Source organism: Hemicordylus capensis, chromosome 3, assembly GCF_027244095.1.
Source record: "Hemicordylus capensis ecotype Gifberg chromosome 3, rHemCap1.1.pri, whole genome shotgun sequence".
NCBI lineage: Eukaryota > Metazoa > Chordata > Lepidosauria > Squamata > Cordylidae > Hemicordylus > Hemicordylus capensis.
The window spans coordinates 50,826,325-50,849,419 of record NC_069659.1 but is presented as its reverse complement, the minus strand read 5'-3'; positions in this window follow the sequence as shown (position 1 = coordinate 50,849,419).

Below are 23,095 nucleotides of genomic sequence, written 5' to 3'. Positions count from 1 at the left end.
CTACATGTGTTACAAATACTGGCAGACATTCAGAGCAAGGAAGCACTTGTGCAGTGAAAGGAGCAAACTAACAGCACTTCCAGACTAGGGATGTGCACAGACCGTGTGTGGTGGTTTGGTCCAAGAACTGGTTCATTGGGCCAACTGGCTGTGCTGGTCGGACAGACAAACCAGCTCAAACTGGTTTGGAGCAGTTTGCAATCGAACTGCTCAAACTGCCCAGTTTACGGTGAACTGGTTCGACCATGAACCAGTCTGTGCACACCCCTATTCCAGACAACTGCATTGATGTGCTGGGGAAGGCGCAATTTTTGATGACTTTCTTTCCCCAGGAATCCCTCCATGCCACCTAAAATATGTCCCCAAGGGCTATGCAGTCAAGGGGAGATTCAGAGGGAGGATAAAGGTATAATTTGCCCCACCACCTGCCCCCCCATTCTGTTTCAGAAATCTAATTTGTGGGACACAGCTTGCCCATTCTTAAATCACTCTGCTCCTTATGCGCTCCCCTCAGTTCCCCCCCCCCCCGGTGCTGCCACTGTGTGCAGCCCTCTGGAACATATTTCTGGGTGGCACAGAGGGCTTTCTGGAAGAAAAGGGTCATCAAAAATTGCCACTTTCTTAGTGCACTGGTGCAATTAGTCTGAAAGTGCTTTTAGTCTGTTCCTCCTGCTGCATCAGTACTTTGCTCTGAATCACAGAAGTAGTAATTATAGTGAACGACCTTGGATGAACGGCCCCATACATAACTAGGGGAGAGTGTCCTGGTGCCCCAGAAGCGATGATGGACATAAAGGATAAGGGATACACGTTTATAGTGCAGACACATTATCATGCGTACACTGACCAATTGTCAAGTATTTTCCAGTCTGGCCCAGATTGTACATATGTTGAACATAATGTATGATGAGCCTTGACAAATTTTCTTTGGATCTAGAAGCCAGTCCCAAAATTTGGGAGCCAGACAAAGGACACTTGACAAAATTACCAGACTTAGTGATGGACAATATGAAGTGGGAGGGTAAATGGGCTCTCTCTTTATTCCCTTTGCAAGTAATCATACTTAATGCATAAACAGGGCTGCCTGGGGCAAATAAAGATTTTAGTAAATAATTCTACTTCTGAATATCCTAATTTAGACACCACTGTTAAATTTCTAGGTGCCATGGCTCCCTGCTGCCTGTGAATTTTCAAACTTTGATAAAGAATAGGGCTCATGCTGTACCAATAAGTGAGCAAGTATTATATTAATATATTACTATCAATACTTCCTGGCCAGCAAAGACATCAGTATTTGTCCTTAAACTATCAGCTACGTCTTAAGCAATCCTGTTTAGAAAACAGGAATTTTTTTCTGACAGGAAGAAGATGTAAGACCAATGCAATTCAGCCTCTTACAGTGAAGCAAAATCTTCTCTTATTAAAGCTGTTTACAAGAAAGAGCAGCTGGCAAAAATTAGGTCAAGAAACCACCCTTTCTCTGCTGGCCCAACCAAATGCAGGAAACCAATGCTAAATAATCTTCTGGCCCCACATTAGTAGAAAGAAAACACTTTTTCAGTATTCAATCACGCAATAGGAGCTGAAAATGCAAAGTAGTTAGCTCAGTTTATTCCCCCCACCCCGGAAAATATATCATAAAATGTCTTTAATAAAAATGGGTGTTTCTCAAACTTTAAGGTGCATACCATCCTTGATGTGACAGATTCATATGTTATAACGTGAGCTGATCTCCAGTCCTTAACATTCTTCTTAATAAAACACAATAGAGTTTGCTATAGCTTGAGAACTCCACACTTTGACAAATTTAAAACCTAGTTTCTTGAGGAGTCTCCTGAGAAGACAAGCCTTGGTTTGTTTGTTTTTAAAGAGCAAGTTGCCAACTCTCTTAATTGCCAACTAAAATCTGAAAATGTCATCAAATTTTACTGCAGGCTTAGAACTGATTCTCACATTAATTTTTCTGACAGAGATTCATGTCAGAAAAAAGCACATGAAAGGTAATATAAGAATGGCCAAGCAAATCTATATATTCTCAACAATATATATGTATATGTTGAGAATGACACGATGGTTTTTCCACATAACCATGGGGTTTTGCCCAGGAATCACATTTATTTTTCAGTCATGTGACACCTCTTCCCTCAAGTTGGTGCTCTGTTCTGGGGGATATCACTGGATTTATTTATTTTTAAAGTTTCAATGCTTCATATCTAGCAAAATGCAAATTTCCCCCCAGGCTGCACATTTGTGGCCATTGTAATTGCAGTGTAGATGAAATGTGGCTACTCGAACGTTGATTCTCAGTGTTTTTCTTTGGAGGTTGTACATTCCATCCCCATCCTTCTTCCTCTCCCAAGAGAAGTCCTGAGCAGATCCCCCAACCCCACTAAATTGCTCAAACATGTGACATCATTTCCTGTGCCCTTTGGAGTGGAAAGAGGAGGATGTGGTTGTCTGGGATATATATCAGTCATGATAATAAGAAACAGCAAACAGAAGTAAGTCTTTCCTTACCCCCAAAGGGTACAAGCACTAAGGATTTGACACTAATACTGCTGATAGAGGTCCAGTATGTTTTGATCCCAATGCACACCGCGTTGTTGTACAAACTAAGGAGGTGTCCCTCTTCTCCTAGGTTCTGTATAGCTGGTACTTGATGATAAACAAAAGGTTGTTCACACGACCCAGTACGTAGGGTGGGGTGGGGAGGCAGGATCACACCTACCTTCCCCCCAGATGACCCTGATTCTTGTTTTGGCCATGCTGCTCACACGCCCACACAAGCGGCACTGCTGGGAGCCATGCAGCCATCTGGAGGCCAGGGAAACACAGCATGACCTCCAGAAATCCCTCAATGCACCATGTGAGAAGCACGGTGTATTGGGGGATTTCTCCACTGCTAGGCAGGGCCATCCTTAGGGTGGGGCGACTTGGGCAATTGCCCCTAGCCCCGTGCTGGCACAGGCCTCACTCTGGGCACACTTCAGTGCAGCCTGCCCTCCTCTCTCCCTCAGTCCCAGCCACTTATCTTTCCCCACACCCCAGCCAGAGCCGATCTTTTGTGTCTGTGTGTAGCTTGAAAGGCTCCCAGGCAAACTGCTAGAGCTCTCTCCTGCCTCTCAGCTGTTTGGCGGGTGGGCGGGGCTTACAGAGAGGCCTCCATGCAGGCCTCCCTGAAGCTTGGGAAAGAAGCAAGCAAGCAGGCAGACAGGCAGGCAGGTAGAGAGTATCCAGCACCAGATCTCTCTGCAGACACGCTGCCCAGCCCAACCCAGCCCAGCCCAGCCTAGCCTAGCCTTATTAATGGAGATATGATGTGATTTCCTTTTTGTGGTTATCTCCCCCCTGCTTGAATATTTAGGGATTGGCTTGCCATAGGGCTTTGGTAATCAGCAGAGAAGTAGGGCAGGGTGGGAGGAATATGTATATTTAAATTGAAGTGGATTGGAGAAATTGTTGGTTAAAAAAACCACACCATCCAAAAAGTCCTATAAGTGGCTTGTTTCATGGCAGAAAATTACAAAAACTTCTGGAACAAACAATATATAATTTATTTGTTTATTTGTTTATTAATGAATGAATGAATGAATGTGCTGTGCTCAAGCTGATTTGCAACACAGAAGGTCTGAGAACTGTGAAACATGTGTTGTGCTTTTTATTTTTATTTCTTAGAAATGAATTATATGTCCAAGCTGGTTGGACATGTCCCCAAACTTCACTCACACTATTTACACGGTATGTCATCAATCAGTATGATTCTGTAATGATATGAAATGTTAAAGAGGCCCTACACATGCTGATTCGCCCCCAGCCCCGCACTTCCCTAGGGACAGCCCTGCTGCTAGGCACTCTAGGCGCCTGGCTCTGTGGCTACTCGGGCTGCAGGCAGACAAAAGACTGGACCATAGGACCATAGGAAGCTGCCATATACTGAGTCAGACCATTGGTCTATCTAGCTCAGTATTGTCTACCCAGACTGGCAGTGGCTTCTCCAAGGTTGCAGGCAAGAATCTCTCTTAGCCCTATCTTTGAGAAGCCAGGGAAGGAACTTGAAACCTTCTGCTCTTCCCAGAGCGGCTCCATCCCCCGAGGGGAATATCTTCCAGTGCTCACACTTCTAGTCTCCCTTTCATATGCAACCAGGGTAGACCCTGCTTAGCTAGGGGGACAAGTCATGCTTGCTACCACAAGACCAGCTCTCCTCTTGAAAGAGGGATTGGGGTAGAAGAATGTGCTCGGGCCCTTTTACCTCAGTAACAGAACAGGGGGAGACCCGGGCTACCCAGCAGAGGCAGCCCTATCTGGGTAGGCTATGCAAGCCCAGGTAGGGCTGCTCGTGTGAACAGCCTCACAGACGGATGATTAATGGGCCCAGATAGGCACCTGTGCCTTCCAAGCTCCTGAATGTGTCACCCCTCTCTGCCTGGTTGGATGCTAAAAGGCCAGATTTGTACATTGGTCTGAAACAAAGGCAGCTGAAACATTAGGCCTATTCACACGTTATATTCAACACTCATACAAGTATACAGTGTACACAGGTTCAGTCATTCACATGTTATGCTGAATGCAGGTACAGAAGTACACTTCCTATATGTACCATGCATTTGAAGGGCCTGCATCCTGTTCCCTCTTAAAACGAACACAAGTACAGTCATTCACACACACCCATGTATGAGTGTACAGATGTCTGTACACTCATACATGGGTGTGTGTGAATGACTGTACCTGTGTTCGTTTTAAGAGGGAACCGGATGCAGGCCCTTCAAATGCATGGTACAGATAGGAAGTGTACAGCATAATGTCTGAACTGGGCTACTGTACTTGGGGAGGCATTCTCCCAGTAATGTGGAACACTGGTGCCCCAGCATTCCCAGTCATGGGGAGAATCTCTCTTTCCAAATGCAACATTTGTTCCCTCAAACAAAAGCTGTAAGTGTAGTGAGCAGGGTATGCAGTTGTAACATGTGCCTTTGCAGGAGTAGGGCTTACAGCAGGGGTAGACAACCTTTGGCACTCCAGCCATTGTTGAACTACACCTCCCATCACCTCCTGCAACAATTTATTGAGGCTGGGGATGATGGGAATTGTAGTTCAACAACAACTGGAGTTCCAAAGGTTGCTGATCCCTGGCTTACAGGCATGCTGTCATGGGTGCTTTACCTGGAGCATTCCACACAGGGCTGTTACCGTGAATCTCCTTCAGAAGAGAGTGTTGAGCACACTCTTCACACACTAGTCAGACATATCCCTGTTGGAAGTGAAGGACTATGCGCTGTCTCTTGTCTCAGTGACATAGGAGGACTAGTGAGTCAGAGGGCTAGAAGGTCAAGACATTGGTCATCCTTTCTCTACTGCTCTGACACTATCCCTTTGATATGGGCCAACTGTCAACCGATTCAGGGCCAACCGCCCTGAGCCATTTTTGGAAGGGCGGTATAGAAATCGAATTAATAATAATAATAATAATAATAATAATAATAATATAATATAATATATGTAGATTGCTAATCTCAGGGACTTCCTTCCTTCCTTCCTTCCTGCCACTTCCTCTTCTCTTCTTCTTCCCTTCCTTCTGCCTTGCAACTTGCAAGCTCTTCTCTCTTGCACCATGCGTGCAGAGATGCAGAATCCATCTGCATCCAGCTAGATAGATTAGAGATTCTATCTCCTCACTTTCCTATCTAGAATTGAGTTCCCTAATAAATACTACTTATATTGATTTGAAACTATGAACTGGCTCCAAGTTACTTTACTCTCAGCATACACACATGCCTAACCAAATTCCGCTGTGTTGTGCCTCTGAGCACTCTGCTATAATGAAAAAGGGTTTCTCTTACCAGAGAGAATTCCCAACAATCCCGAAGTTCATTCAAGATCTTTGGAAGCACCCCACACACAAATTTGGCTTTGTCTTCCAAATTCTAGCTTATCTTGATGTATTTCTGGGTTTTTAAAATCCTGGTTTTAAGTGGGTTTATCTTAAAACACTGCAGCAAATGCCAAGTAGAGGCACACTGACTGGAGCATTTACATAATCATTAACATGACAAGAGGAAAGCACTCTTTAGGAATGCAAATAGAACTGCCTTGCTTAGAACTGCCTTGCCTAGTACTACCCACCCAGAGACGTAGGTTTTGGGCGATATAAAAATATGTTAAATAAATAAAAATAAATAAATAGATGTGAGGAGTGAAAAAACCAGTTTCAGGAAGCAAATTTTTTGAAAGTTCTAGTTACAGAACCTCTGTGTATGCTCAAGTAGTCTTTTTTGAACAATATTAGTCACCCCACGCAAATGTTGGAAAAAAGGGAAGAAATCCATTAGTGTATACAAATGCTACCAGTCTAGGACACAAGGTTTTGAAGGCAACACTGTGTTCCTCCCCATGGAGCAGCCAAACACACACACATACAGACACACACCCTCCATTGGCTAAAAGGAAAACACAGAGGCATGCAATGTGAACCTGCCCAAAAAGAAAACCCGAGAGCAGAGGGGAGGGGCTGCCTCCCTCATGCCTCGAATGTAATTCAAAGTGGCTTCGCTCAACATTGACCCTGAGAGACGGAAGCTATGTGTGGGAAAGCTCCTGGGTACAACTTCCATGGTTAGCTGAATGCCTGAACAAGGACTACTTTTTTTAATCTAAGGGGCAAGATTTCCATGTACAACATCGGCCTCCTGCATAGAAAAAGCAGGGGTAACAAATGCTTTGTTCAGACAAAGGTATTGCTAAGAATCAAGTAAAAAAGTAAAATAAAATGTGATTTAAGAAACTTGTTTAATATGGAATCCCAATAGGGAAATTAAAAATGAAATTTCAGATTATTTCCCCCTTTTTCTTTTCCTCTAAACGTGCCTTCACATTTCTACTCTTCTCTCACACTTTCCTGTCATTCCAACAAGTGACCTTTCAGATATGACCAAAAGTTCTGCTAGCTAGCTGGTACTTAATCTTAGTGGTACCTCAAATGGCAAAACTATCCTTTGCAAAAGTAACACTTTCATCATAATGCCATTTGCAATATCATATTTGGTTAAGTCTGTGGAGATCTCAGCAAACCTATGACCACATTTGGTCACAAGTCTGCTTTGACTTGTCCTCTTACCATGAAAGAGAAAAGCTCTCAGATCTGGGCTCAGCTAACCCCACATTTGGTCATGAGGACATGGATTTTGAGGAGTCTGAAAAGACATTAGGAAACCTTTCTATAATTTATACCAGTTATTTATCCAGACCTCACAGAAGCACCAAGAGGGATGAATTTGGAACCTATGGATTGATCTTCCTCAAGAAGGTACATTGGTATATTCTTTTAAATATCGAACTAGTAAGTACAAATAACTGCAAATAATGGCATTTTGAATTGAATTCAAAGTTTCCAGTGCCCCCTTCCCATTATCAAAAGACCTGACCCTTTTTCAGCAAGAACTCACTTTCGCAACCCACTACATGAATCCACCCTCTTTGGTGGCTTCCCAAGTGCTGAGAGAACAACAGGGTGGCTTGATCAGGGATTGTGACAGAAAGGGATGTGGGTTGTGAATGTTCACAGGTGGAGCAGCTTCTTGCATGTAATAAATTGCTGTTTCTCTTTAGCAATGAACATCTTTTGTATGCAGAGGGCCTGAGCTCAGTCCGTGGCATCTCTAGTTAGAAGGGATTTGGGGCAGTAGCACTGGGAAGAGCCTCTGTATTAGGGGTGTGCTGAGGTAATATCCTGGTTTAGGTTTAGTTTTGATTTTTTATTTAGTTTTTTGTTTTAATGTATGGCTCATTTTTAATGTAGTTTTATTTTCCATTTCCATTCTTCTCTGTGATGATAATTACAACCCTTCTCAAGATGACTCGTTGATGCTTCCACACTGCATCTCCAGTTTCTGCTAATGTCTTCATGGCTCCCATTCATTAGACACATAGAGCCCTTTCTCATGAGCAGTGAGCTGGTAACTGTGTGGGTGGCCGATACAGCTGCCCAGGGCTAAGACCCTGCTCATGTGCAAGGAGAGCGGGCTACCTACTCTCCCTGCAGAAGCCTTCATGGCGCTTCACACTAATTGTGTGAAGCGCCTCAATATATAACTTATTTATATATGTGATGATGTCACCTGTCCCGATTCAAGATGGTGGATGCATAAACATTTGAGACACAAGTGGGCTAACTTGTGGACTCTCTAAACGATTTGAACCAAATTGGTACAGTTCCTTCTTACTAGAACAGCTTCTTAAGCCATGTACTCTCCCTGGAGATGCTTGTGTTAGGTGTTCTGTAAATGTGATAAATAAATAAATTCCCAAATGTTGTCAGTGCAGGTGAGACAAGTAATGCAGACTCCACTTGGGCAGGACTCATGTAACTTCCATTCTCTCTACCGCATGTAGTATTCAGTGTTGGTACTACTGCCAGCCTTGAGTATTTGCTGAATAAGCTATTTTGTGAATATTCAAGTCCTTTACAGCCGAAAACTAGGTCCTTTCATGGGGAATTCACAAAATTTCAAATTTTTGAGATGTGGGGGTCTGCAAAGGGGCTTACCAATAGATGAATTCTTGTTTGACAAAGCCAGACCTCAGCAGGCAGCAGTTCTTCAAGCAGTACTGCTCTTTGTGGCAGCTAGCTGCTGTCACTCACCATTGATTTCCCCCAAAAGTACGCCAGGGAATGACGGATGTCAGATCATGGGGAGCCATCATATTTCCCCCTAGAATACTCTAGGAATGATGTGACATCTGTCATTCCTTGGGGCATTTTCAGAGAAATCAATGGTAGCTGACAGGAGTTGCTGCCATGAAGAGCAGCAGAGCCTGAAATTGTGTCACTGCTGCTGTCACCAAGGCACGGATTTGTTAAGCACAGATTCATCAGTTAGTAAGCTTCAAAACTTGTGAGGGACTTAGGGCTTCCCACATAAGTACCTTGCAATTTCTCCCTCCTACTTTGCTAGATGCACTAGTTGGCGCTAAATATTTAAATGCTAAATAATAGTTATAGAAGCTGTAGAAATCCACAGATGTCAAGGCACTACATATATGGTAAACAAGTAATGCAGATTAGTTTTATGATCAATTTTCACAGTCCCAGAATAATATAGGCAAGATGGTGTGTGTTCTGTGATTCTATCTAGAAAAGGGAAGAATTTTGTACTAGGTACAGAACTTAACATCCTGAGAATCTCATCTTTCATTTGAAAAAGAAATGAGTTTCTAGCCCATATGGCAATGAAGACAGATGTGGAAATTCCTGATGAAACATCAGAAGCTAGCAAAGAATCAAAGATAATTCCATAGGCTTTCCAGTGGTCAAATGAACATCTAATCCCTGCAAAGCCCCACACCCCTCCCTATTATTAAGGGAAGCAGAATAATTTATGAAAAATATGCAAATATTGGCAAATGTGCTTACTTACTTATACAGGCTGCAAATTCTGTTTATCTTAGTGCAGTATTTCCTTCCTTCTTTCCTTTCCAGAATGCACACAGCCCTCAGAATAACCAACCTGATACTCTCCAGCTATTGTTGCATCATAACTCCCATCACCACAATAAACTGTGACTGGGGATGATGGGAGTTGTAGTCAAAACAACAGCTGGAGAGCCTCAAGATGGGTCACCCCTGTACTATGGATCTAATCCAGTAACAAAATTCTGCAATTTAGAATGTCAAGACTAATTTCCAAAGCAGATCTTTCTCAGGAAAAGGTTAACCCATCTTGCAGTATGCGGTCTTACATGCTTTCCAGATAAATCTATTGACTGCTGTAGAATTGTTTGTATCCCTGAACAGTTCTATTAGTATGTCACAACTTGTCTACTACAAATCATCAGCTTCATGGCACAGTTTGACTAAGGAAGTTCAGTGGTATAAGTTACTTAGCTTCATGACTGAGGTATAATGAAAGCTCTGTAACAAAAATAGTAAAGTGGTAGAGCCACATAACTCTGATCACCAGATTCTGTGGAAATAAGTATGTGTTTGGTTTTTTAAGGGCTACCACAAGCAAAAAAAATGAATGGAAAAACAATCTTCCTAAACTATATGTATGTATGTACTGTATGTATTGGTTTATTTCAGCCCAAGGCCAGCATAGTAAACTATATGAGATTCCTCTATTTTGTCAGTTAATTTATCATGGTACTTTAGAAAATGCTAATAAATATTTTATATCTAATAACAGTTAAAATCATCACTAAGGATGAGCAATACAGAAATGCCTTTATACAGTACATGTGCTTCAATCAATGCCTATTTAAAAAAGCATTTGTGTGTGTTCTTGTATCCAAACTTTTATGTCGGCAGAAAAGAAATTGCCAAAATAATGGGCCATGAGTACCGTTGATCCTCTCTGTGGTCTAGCATTCCCCCCTCACATGGTTCTCCCCTTCTGCTTCCTTCCTTTCTACTTGCCCAACCTCTCTTAACACAATTGGTTGAATGGTCTATGTTGGCAAGAGACATCAATTTGTAAATGTTCACATTCATTTTTCTTGGCCCTAAACCATAACAACAATCACCGTAAAAACATCCTAATTAAAAAGAAATCAAAGCATTATAGAGTTAATTATTCAATTACTTCATAATATATCTTAATGTTAAATGAATTATTGGATTGAGATTAGAGTCTTACATGAGTTTCGAAATACATTTCACACTTGCTTGACAATGCCATGGCAAAAGCCGCAATATATTCTTATCACATTAGCAAGCAAAATGTTGTTGTTGTTGTTGTTGTAAATTAAACTATTTTTAAACCAAAGAGGGAAAGGTTAGATAGTTAGAGTTTGGGGTACTACTTCACTTTTGATGTGGGGAGCACCAGTTGCCCCCCCTTTTAAAGTTAGAGTTGTTCCTATTCTTAAAATAAGCTCCCATTCTTTAAACCAGGCCTGCTCAACTTCGGCCCTCCTGCAGATGTTGGCCTACAACTCCCATAATCCCTGGCTATTGGCCACTGTGGCTGGGGATTATGGGAGTTTTAGTCCAAAAACAGCTGGGGGGGCCTAAGTTGAGCAGGCCTGCTTTAAACGAAGGCTAGCCGAGTCACAAATTTGATTCAAATTGGTTAGGTGTTTCACAAGTTAGCCCACTCATGCCTCAAATGTCCATGCACCTGCCATCTTGAATTGGGGTGGATGACATCATCACAAACTATGCGGTTGAGGTGTCCCTATGTATCCCTACAGCTGTACCAAATTTGGTCCAAATCAGTTCCTACTTGCACCTTGAACGTTCGTGCATCCTCCATCTTGAATTGGGGTGGATGACATCATCAGAAACTATGCTGTTGAGGTATCCCTATGTCATTCAGTACAACTGCACCAAATTTGGTCCAAATTGTTTAGGCGGTCCACAAGTTAGCCCACTTGCGAATATTCACACATATGCCATCTTGAATCGGGGTGGATGACATCATCACAAACTACGCCACTGAGTATGTCCTTATGTGTCCCTACAGCTGTAGCAAATTTGGTTCAAATCGGTTAGGCGGTACACAAGTTAACCCACTTGCAGCTCAAACATTTAAGCATCTGGCATCTTGAATTGGCACCACAAACTATGCCACTATGCCATTGAGATGCTTCTATATGTCCATACAACTGTACCCAATTGGGTTCATATTCATCCCCTGCTAACTGGGCAAAGAGGCACCTTTTACCATGGTGATTCTCTTTATTTATCAGGGGGAGAGTAACTGGCCCTATCCACCCTCAGCACAGTACTTCCAGTGACTGTTGCTGGTGTGTGTCTTATGTTCCTTTTTAGAATGTGAGCCCTTTGGGGACAGGGAGCCATCTTATTTGTTTGTTATCTCTCTTTGTAAACCGCCCTGAGCCATTTTTGGAAGGGCGGTATAGAAATCGAATTAATAATAATAATAATAATAATAATAATAATAATAATAATGGTCCAGGCATTGCGAAGTTGATAGCAGGGGGCACACAGGTGCACAGGCAGATGGAAACACAAATATACACAGAATGCTGGGTGTTCTCATAAGCTTACTTTCCTTAAGCAAAGTAGGCTAAAAAGGTTGGGAACCCTTGATGTAGACAATACTGACCCAGATGTACTAATGGTGTGATTCAGTACAGGGCAGCGGCCTCTATTCCAAACTGTTAAAAGCATAGGAATCCTGTTATCTGTTTATGCTGGAAATCATAAGCCAATCAATGCCTCTGTGGGCCTATCCAGGAAATCAGAGCTCTTCATGCCAGGACCAAAAGTTCTGCTCCTAGCAAAGCTGCCTGCATGACCTCATGTTAACCGCCCAGCGAAGAAAGTTTGGGGTGGTATACAAATTTGATTAAATAAATAAATAAATAATGTTATGTAGTTGTCTGAACATTAAAAAAGTTGTTTGCCTTAATGAGAAACTTTAGCAGCAATGAAGAGTGAGAAGGGAGTCACCCATCACCACATTCTAAAAGGACTCATTTTAAGTGGGTTTTACTAGCTATATAAGCAAAGAAAACGCCATATTAAGCAAAGCCTCAAAGTCCAAAAGCCTTGATTATAACCAGCATATTCATAGTCATCTGACAGAAAGCTAACCAATATTGCCACTGGCAGGACATCTTGTTTTTGCCACAGTGTTCCTCAGAAATGGGAAAAAAAAGTTGATTGATTCATTTTATATAATATGCATATTCTCTTTACCTGGCAGTCTCTGGACTAACAAGCAGTCCTTTCCACAAGGACTTTCTCAAAACTCCAAGAGCAGAACTGCTGATTATAGTCATCTCAGCAAAATGCCCACTTAATTTACTGCTGTCCTTCCTAATACCGAGCGCGCTCTCTCTCTCTCTCCCCTCCCCCCCCGCAACACCCTAGGGAGACTGTCCAAATGCATCAAAAATGGAATGTGACCAAGAAATGGAAATTCCACTTTGCCTTTCATATGCATGTGTCAGAGGCTGCTTGATTCCTGACTCTGAGGCTGCCCAATTCCTCTCTACCCAGCAAGGAAACTTCAAAAGCCTCCCTCTTAGTGAAGAGAGATAAGATTAAGGTGCAGGTGGAGAGCAGCAATGGGAATCTGTCATGGCCTCCATGGAGGGAGGGAGGTGGGGTATGTCACTTATAGGATAACGCCAGCAAAGATGGTGCTCTCTCCAGCCTACTGCCGGATATAGTCCCTGCTCACATCCTCCTATGCTGCCTCCAGGGTGATCAGGAGGTTCATGAGCCTGCCAGCTTAATTGGGCAGTACAACGGAGAATTAGAAGACTCTGATTTTACGTGCCTGAGGTTTAAAGCAACCCCCAAGGAAGAAGGGCTACAGCACAGGTTCCATCCCTCTGAGGCTACCCACAACATAATGACACAAAGATCAATTCCATGCTTGGAATCATTAGTTGTATTGAAAATAAATCTGCTAATATTACATTGCCCTTATACAAATCTATAGTGCAGCCATATTTGGAGTACTCTTCCAGTTCTGATCACCATACCTCAGAAAGGAGATTATAGAAGTGGAGAAGGTGCAGAAAAGGGCAACCAAGATGTTCAGGGGCCTAGAGCACCTTCTTTTTGAGGCAAGATTACAACACATGACATGGGGCTTTTTAGTTTTAGTTTTAGTTTTTCTGAGGGGAGACATTATAGAGGTCTATAAAATCATGCATGGTGTAGAGAAAGTTGACAGACATTTTTCTTCCTCTCTCATAACACTAGAAACAAGGGTCATCCTTTGAAACTGATTGCCAATAAATTTAGGACTGACAAAAGGAAGTACTTTTTCACACAACATATCATTAACATTTTGAATTTTCTGCCACACAATGTGGTGACAGCCTACAGCCTGGATGGCTTTAAGAAGGGTTTAGATAAATTCATGGAGGACAAGTATTTCAATGGTTACTAGTCTGAAGGATATAGGCCACCTCCAGCCTAAGAGGCAAGATGCCTCTAAATATCAGTTGCAGGGGAGCAACAGCAGAAGGGAGGGCATGCCCTCCGCTCTTGCCTGTGGGCTTCCCAGAGGCATCTGGAGGGCCACTGTGCAGAATAGGATGCTGGACTAGATGGGCCTTGGGCCTGATCCAGCAGGGCTGTTCTTATGACATTTCATGAATGCGGTAGGGTGTATTTGGGGGGAAGTCCTCTTCCCTTTCACTGGATTTTCATTTTGAGATTCTCACAGGAAACCTCAAAATCCTCAGTTTTTGCTTCAAATGCTCAAAAATACTAAAACTGACTCTGATTACATGCAAAACCCTAACAAGATAGGTGTGAATCGAAGACAGTTATGAATCAAACTTAAAGCCGTTTACTGAATACTGGATGCAAAAAACAAGATAATAATTTATACTGAGAGAGGCTATCCTTTGCTCAAATTGCACCTCTACTATGATTACAGGTGTAGCCCATGTAATCAGCTGCACGCCCTATGTGTTTAATAACAGCTTAGACTACTGAAGCTCTCTTATAGTGAATCAGACCACTGGTTCATCCAATACTGGCAGCTGCTCTCCAGGATTTCCGATGGGCTCATTCCAGTCCTAGCTGGAGATGCCAGAGGCTGAACCTGGGACCCTCTTCAAAGGATGTGAGCCACCACTGAGCTACAGTCCCTTCCTAATGAGTGATGGACAACCTAATACTCCTCTGTTGTGAATAGCATATAAATGGTGCTGGTGAGAAACCAAGAGAGAATTCTAGATGAGCCAGTCTGTGAAGACGGGGATTCAGCAGAGTTAAATTCTGAGAATACCATGGACAGCCAGGAAAACAAACCAATGGATCATGGAACAAATCAATCCAGAATGTTCACTCAAAGCACAAATGAACAGGCTCAAGTTACCATACTTCAGACACATACTTCAGACCCAGCTCCCTTGAGAAGTCCATAGTGCTGGGGAAAGTTGAAGGAAAGAGAAGAAGAGGATGGCCAGCAGCAAGGTGGATGGACTTGAATACGACAGCAATGAATGCACCAGTGAGAGACCTTAAAGGCCAAGTTGAAGACAGATCATCCTGGAAAGAATCTATCTATGTGGAGACTAATAGTCGACACTGACTTGACCGCATTTGATCAATCAGTTCTCATATGTAAATGTGCAGACCCACAACTTGGTCTCATAGAGAGATCTTGAGTTCTTCATATGTCTAAGCATTCTTGCATATCTGGCAACCCTGCATCCCCTGGCCTTGTCCCTGGAACCCCCGGAGTTCAACATCATATGGACAAACTCCCCCCACATTCAACACTGTCCTCTGCAGCCAAGTGCTGAATGCACAGAGGACCAGGGGAGTAGTCGGTGGTTCTCATACCATGCAGTGAAATGCAGGCAGTTGAGCACCAGCTGTGCTGCTGTGGGTGTGGGTGGGTGTAAAATACTGCCCATACTGTTGCAGAACAGGGCAGTTCAGCTCTGACTTAAAGTTGCACAAACACAGGTACATGTCATGATGCGCCTCCAGTGGCATTTCATCATGCAATGGCATTTGGACAACTTTAAGTTGGAGTAGAATGGCCCTGTTCTGCAGTAATGTAGGTGGTGTTTTACATGTGTGCAGCAGTGCAGGTGGGTGCTCAACTGCCCACATTTCATTGTATAGTATGTGGGCCAGAGAGTGCATCATAGTGAAGCGCATGGCTAGCTGGTGTGATTCCAGTGTCCCAACCATGCATATGCTGTCCACTGGAATAGTGGAATAATATCTGTGTAGGGCTATATAATTGGACATATTAGCTCACTCATAAAGCTGCTTGCTTCTTTACTAGAAAAGGAAATGACAGGACTATGAAAGCAAAATCTATCCATGCCCCATGCTTGTTTAAAACTGTCTTGGGTCGGCTGCACCTATCACAGCTACTGTTGTAGCAACTGCTTGAAGTTGCTTCTGTCTTGACACTTTTACATTCTGCAGTCAGTCTCTAGGATCTAACCATGTTTGTTTGTTTGTTTGAAACACTTGATATACCGCCTACTCTGAAGACTCTGGGCGGCGTACAAAAACATGCAAAACAAAACAGTATTAAAATTACATTCTAAATAAAACTAAAGTAACTAACGGGGGTGGGTGATTAGGTAATTAGGTAAACTACAGGGTAAAAGCCTGGTGAAAAAGAGAAGTCTTCAACAGAGACTTAAAAATCGACAAGGAAAGAGCTAAACGAATCTGCAGGGGAAGGGAATTCCAGAGGAGTGGGGCAGCAATCGAGAAGGCCCTTTCACAGGTCCTAGCGCCCCGAACCTCTCAGAAATCTGGGACCGACAAAAGGGCCACCTGAGCAGATCTGACCAGATGGGATGTAACTGGATAGGAGAGGAGGGTCTGTAGGTAAACAGGTGCCAAACCCCGCAAGGCTTTGAAGGTCAACACCAGGACTTTAAATTGAACTCAGAAGCGAATAGGCAACCAGTGCAATGACTGCAGGAGAGGTGTTACCCTGTCATATTTTCTGGCATCCATAAGTAAACGAGCCACTGCATTCTGGACCTGTTGTAGCTTTCTGATCATCCTCAAAGGTAACCCTAGATAGAGGGCGTTACAATAATCTAGGCAGGAGATAACAAGGGCATGGGTCACTGTCATTAATGCTTGCCAATCAAGGTAAGGGCGTAATTGATGAATCAGATGGAGCTGGGCAAAGGCACTTCTGGCTGCAGCCTCCACCTGCTGTTCAAGCAGGAGGTACGAGTCCAAAAGGACCCCCAAATCACATACAAGCTCCTTCGGGGGCAGCGCCACCCCATCTAAAACAAGGTTCACATCCAGCTGTTGGCCGGTACAAGGGCTGAGTAAGAGTAGTTCAGTCTTGGTGGGATTCAGTCTGAGCTTATTTTGATTCATCCAGACCTTAACAGCTTCCAGGCATTGAATAAGCACAGAAACAGCATCTCCAGAATGGTCTGGGATGGTAATATACAGCTTAGTATCATCAGATGAAATCTCACCCCAAACTGGTAAATGACCTGACCCAGCGGCTCCATATAGATGTTAAAGAGGACAGGGGCAAGAACTGAACCCTGGGGAACTCCATAAAGGAGTGGCCATTGTTGTGAACGGTCATAACCTATCAGAACCAAAGGTACCAACTCAGAAATATAGGCCTGTGTCTTTCAGTTTATTAAGAAATGATACCTGAACTTAGGGTGAACTAGGATGTTGCTCTCCCTGCTCTGCGAAGAGAGGAAGAACCTGGCATTGTGTTGTTAAAGGATATGCAAGGAAACAATGAAGCCAGGTCTGAATGCTGAATGATACAATCCATATGCAAAGTTGCATCTGACTCACTATGTCTATGGAAGAGTCTGCCAGGGGGCTGATTCCCCCCCTCTTCCTGGTACAAGAAGTTAGTGTTAAATGCTTGTCAGTAATTAACTGTATTGTCTCCTTGGAGGTTCCACAGAGGCGAAATGCATACACAGTAAATGCCTGCAGATTTTAAATCCTCACCTCACCAATGCTACAAATCTCACACACACCTTTTCATGTATACTTTAAATATTCTCTTGTTTTCAATTACAAGCAAAACACTGGATAAAGGTACATAATGGAATGACTGTCTGACACCAAATGAGACCAATTCCACAATTCCATTACTAACTCTGAATTTTAACACCTTCTGGGGACCAGACTGCCAAGATGTAATTTGCAGCATCTTAGATGCAGATTTCCCCACCCCTCCCTTCCTGAGCGCACGCAGTTTACAAAAGATGAAATCCAAAGATATCTCTGGACTAGCTGATATCCTGAACAATTAAGATTTTGTTCAGAAGGTGGCAGGAAGTTAACACCTTTTTGGACATCCAGGAAAAGAGGAGAATTTTTAATAGATCCTATTCAAGGATCAAAGAGAAAATGACTATAAGAATGAGGCTTTTGAGACAGAGAGTTGAGCATTTTTGTGCCTACAACAAGATCTGCTCACACGCTTTCCCAGAGTTTGCTGCACAGCCGCGGGGCTAAGCAGGAACTCTGCCCGTGCTCAGAGGTTGTGACTTCCACTGCGCAGTGAGAAGTCAAGGCTCCCCAGCCATGGAGCTCTCAGCTATGATCTGAAGCAACTGCAATAGCTCCTGTCTCTGCCAGCGCCTCACTCCTTCAACTGAAGTGATTCTCCTCTCTCCAGCCTCGGATCCTGGTAATATGCTACAAGCCTTGGGAATTCCCTTCATCTTTTCCCCACTCCCTTCTCTTTCCCCCCATTTTTCCTTCTACTAATCTCTGATCTCCCCCAAAACCTTACAAGACCTGAGCCCTCCTTCCTCCCCCCCACCCTTTTCCACCTATATCTAAACTGTACTAGGCTCTAGGAAGATTTAATTGCACACACATCAGTTAGGCACACTGAATGGAATATATTGGTACTGGCTAAGATGTTCTGTTTAAATACTGTTGCTAATATTAATAGAGTGTTCTGCTTTCTGCTTTGCTAGATTATGTTGTTAGTCTTTATACTCAATAAAGCCCATTGAATCCTTCTGAGTAGTTTGATCTCCTTTCCTTCATCGCTTCCAGATCATACGTGGTCATCAATATAAAAGAACTTGATCCAGACCTGTTTTATATACTAGCTAATGAGCATGTTTGGTATATAGATCAGGCCAGGTCTGTAACACCATGGGTCAGAGCATCTGTCCTCAATGCATACCGACTGGACACACCCGCTAAGGTAAGAATGGAACCACTGTAAGACAGTGCCCCCAATACCCAACCCACACAGGCGGTCAAGGAGGATAGCATGATCGATAGTGTCAAAGGCCACTGAGAGATCTAAAAGGACCAAGAGAGGGACACAACCTTCATCAAGGTCCCGAAGAAGGTCATCTACCAGAGCGAGCAATGCTGTCTCTGTGCTATGCCAGGGCCTGAAACCCAACTGTTAAGAATTAAGATAGCCAGTTTCCTCTAAGACCCTCTCAAGCTGGGCACATACAACCCTCTCTAACACCTTCGCTACAAAAGGGAGGTTGGAGATCGGCCTGTAGTTGTCAAGGACCTCAGGGTCCAGGGAGGGTTTCTTCAAGTAAGGGCGAACTATCGCCTCTTTAAGGGCTGCTGGTATGAAACCCTCACGTAGCGAAGAGTTAACCAACTCCTGTAGCCAAGAATTAACATTCCCACCAGCTGTTCTAATCAGCCAGGAGGGACAAGGGTCCAAGCAACATGTTGCCGCACCCATACCAGAGAGAATCGTGTCCATATGCTCGACCAACTCAAAGGTGTCACATATAACATCACAGGGCAGAATCTCCTCTATCTGATCAGATCCTACAGAAGTAGAGTCTATGCCTATCTCTGCCTATGACCTGTTTGCCTTAGAATGTGCTCTCTGAAACCGTGTGGTCCACTGGTATAGACAATACTGAACTAGATGTTTAATGGTCTGGCTCAGTGTCATATGTTCCTGCCATAATCATCTCTATTTTGACAAACATAGTTTGATTCAGCTTTTTCCTACTACAGACACACATGGCTATTCTTTCTGAATTTAAGTAATTTGGAAAGAATTATAGCAGAAATAATTCTGCTCTAAGTCCTGCACAGTGTTTTCAGAATTGGCTGCTAGCATCATCAACAATTGTCCGACTTCAGTAAGCAAAGAGAGGTTTGGGGGTTTTTGGTCTGAAATAGCACTAAGTAAGTGTGGAACTTCACAATGCCATGTGTAGAGGGTGATTTCTGACTGAAATGGCCCTTTAAAGAAAAATAAACCACCTTCTCAAACTGTGAATTCCTTTCCTGAGAAACATGATTAGGCATTGGGCGCTTATTACCTCACTGTGTGTTCAGACCCTATTAAAACAAATTACTCTATTGCAGTACAACTAAGCCTTATTCATTCACAAATAATGATGGAGGAGTGGGAGATATCCCTAGGGAGTTTAGGAAAGAACTGACTTGTTGTACATTCAGACACTAACTTATTTAAAACTGATTTATTTTGCTAATATCGCCAAATGGATCCCAGGAGAAGATATAATAATAAACTCATCAATGCCGATTTCACTTTCTGGATTTTTCCTTAGAAGTAACAGTTGTGTATATAAGCTGCTGATGGTGGAATGATATTGCTTGTCCATTGTTCATTGAACAAGCCTTGCAGAAATCATGTAATTAAGGTTGTTCCCAGTTGAGCGTTGTGTAGCAGTTAAATAATGCAAGTCAAATTCTTTATTAACAAAACTGCACAAACTCTGGAAAAAGTAATGATAAACATGGTTGTCTGGAGGCATCTAAAAACCCTGCTTTTGAGCCTCATATTATTATGTGCCATGTGTGAATGGTTTTAAGAGGGGATTGACCACAGATGAAAAATCCAGTGAATGGCTAGTGTAGGTTTCATATTTGAATTTTAAATGGATTGAAGCACCCACTGGAGCATATTAACATTTGAAAACACTCTTTGCCTGCAGTAGGTTGTGATGCCCCTCAGGCATCTGGCCAAACCACTTAACACAACCTATGCTTTAACTGGAGGTATTGCCAAGGTAAACTAAACTCATCTTGAATTACTGAAAACAACTTAAATGAATCTAAAGAATTCTTAAGTGGAGAGGAGAGCTGGTCTTGTGGTAGCAAGCATGACTTGTCTCCTTAGCTAAGCAGGGTCTGCCCTGGTTGCATATGAATGAGAGTCTTGATGTGTGAGCACTTCCCCTTAGGGCAGGGGTGGGGAAACTTGGCACTCCAGCTGTTGTTGAACTACAACTCCCATCATCCCCAGCCACAATAATTGTGGCTGGGGATGATGGGAGTTGTAGTTCAACAACAGCTGGAGTGCCAAGGTTCCCCACCCCTGCCTTAGGGGATGGAGCCTCTCTGGGAAGAGCAGAAGGTTTCAAGTTCCCTCCCTGGCATCTCCAAGATAGGGCTGAGAGAGATTAACTGCCTGCAACCTTGGAGAAACTGCTGCCAGTCTGTGAAGACAATACTGAGCTAGACAGACCAATGGTCTGACTCAGTATATGGCAGCTTCCTATGTTCCTAAGTGTAAATATGCCGCTTGAAGTCCATCCATTCCACAATACACATATGCAACACAAATATACAATAGAACTCATGTTAAAGAGCATGTGTGCCGATGTGCACATATGTGTGTGACAAATTTTGGGTGGACACAGAGAACCTGTCCAATAGGTTTAAAACAACCTTTTTCGAATCCAACTGGATAAGTGAGCATAGCTTTAAATGTGGGCTCCCAGTTCCACTAATCCTTTGCAAACAGCAAGTTCAGATTTTCCTTCCTTCTTGTTGGAGCACTTGGTTTTCTAAAGCCATTCTTTGGAGGAGAATAGAAAGAAAATAAAAGGCGTCCACACAATGAAAACCTTGGGATGAATAGCTTTGGGAAAGTGATGGAAAAATAATAAAGTTTAGGGAAAGAGATGTTGCTACTGATAAATGGTTTAAATTTCAAAGCCAACGGAAAGAACTTAAGTGAACCAGAATTGGAACCAGATCCCAACAGAAGTGCAGCTAGGTAATTTTGGACCCTGGACCTAACGAGTTTATGCCCTCACCTGCCTACAAAATAAGCATCCTCTCCTCTACACACACACACACACACACACACACACACACACACACACACACACACACACACACATTTAACCACAAACTCACAGGTCTGGGCCAGAGTGCACTGGGGTGTGTGTGTGTCTCCCAAAGGATCCATACATCTTCTTGATCATTCACCACAAGCCCACAAATCTGGACCAAAGTTCACCCCCCCCCCCAAAAAAGACTACGCAAGCCGCAATGGATTCACACAGCTTCTTGTCCATTCACAAACCAACTGGGACACGACGTGTCCCTTCTCCACAGTGTAAACACAAAACAGACTTGGATATATAGTGCATTCATAAGGAAAGTAAATTAAAACCACAACACATGCCCCTTGCTTCACAGTTCTCATGCTGAAATTTTGGATCACAAACTAATGAGCATATTGAATTTGTTTTTTAAAAAATAACAACACCCTGTTTGTTTATTCAGATTAACAGTTAGTTCTTCCACTTTCACTAGGTGTTAAGTACTTTATGGATGAAGAAAACTCTTTCTGGCAGCTTTACTGCAGTAGGGAAAAGATTCATTTTAAATAATAGGATTGAACAATTTCCTTGAAATAAAATAAACAGAATCCTGCCTTCTTGGGCTACATATGTGCCCAGTTTCAGAACTGTAAGCCCAGCCATTCTAGAAATGTAAAGGGTTGGCCAAAGGGGGCGGGGGAGTGTTGCACTGTTTTATGCAGGCAAAGGGCAGAATCCTTCAAATGGGGGCAGAATGATGGCCCAGAAGGAGGGGCTCCAGCTCCAGAGGCTTTTGTAGTTTTTTGCCATGAAATAAGCCACATAGGACTTTAAAAAATAATAATTCAAAAACTCATTAAAAATTAATGGATTTACCAATCTGCTTCAAAATCAATACACAGAGTTTTGTTAACCTGTCTTACATCTGTGGCAATTTTCAGAACTCTAGTCCAAGCTATTCAAGAAATATAAAGGGGGCCCTCTTTTCCTTTGGAGAACACCATGGGGCCCTCTAGGAGAGTGGGCACATAGACCTGGGCCCCAAGGTCCATGCCTAAAGCCGTCCCTGCCCTTATACCTTACATTTCAAATATTTCATTGCATAATTTTCACAATATGCTCTCCAGATAAGATTGCTGAGGGGAATTATTATTATTATTATTATTATTTATTTTTACATTTATATCCCGCTCTTCCTCCAAGGAGCCCAGAGCGGTGTACTACATACTTGAGTTTCTCTTTCACAATAACCCTGTGAAGTAGGTTAGGCTGAGAGAGAAGTGACTGGCCCAGAGTCACGCAGCTAGTTTTCATGGCTGAATAGGGATTTGAACTTGGGTCTCCCCGGTCCTAGTCCAGCACTCTAACCACTATACCATGCTGGCCTCAAGCTAGGTTCTTTAAGATGGCTTCATGAATTCAAACAGGTATGATACATGTTTGACTGACTGTCTAGGTGGAAATGACTATTGGAGTCCAAGACTAAAGCCCTGGGAAGATAAAGAACCTAGCAATTACAGATAAACCTATTGGCAGCTTGAAGTAAAAAAAAAAAAAGGACAAAATCATCAACCATTTTTGTATACCAGACTGGGAAACTGGA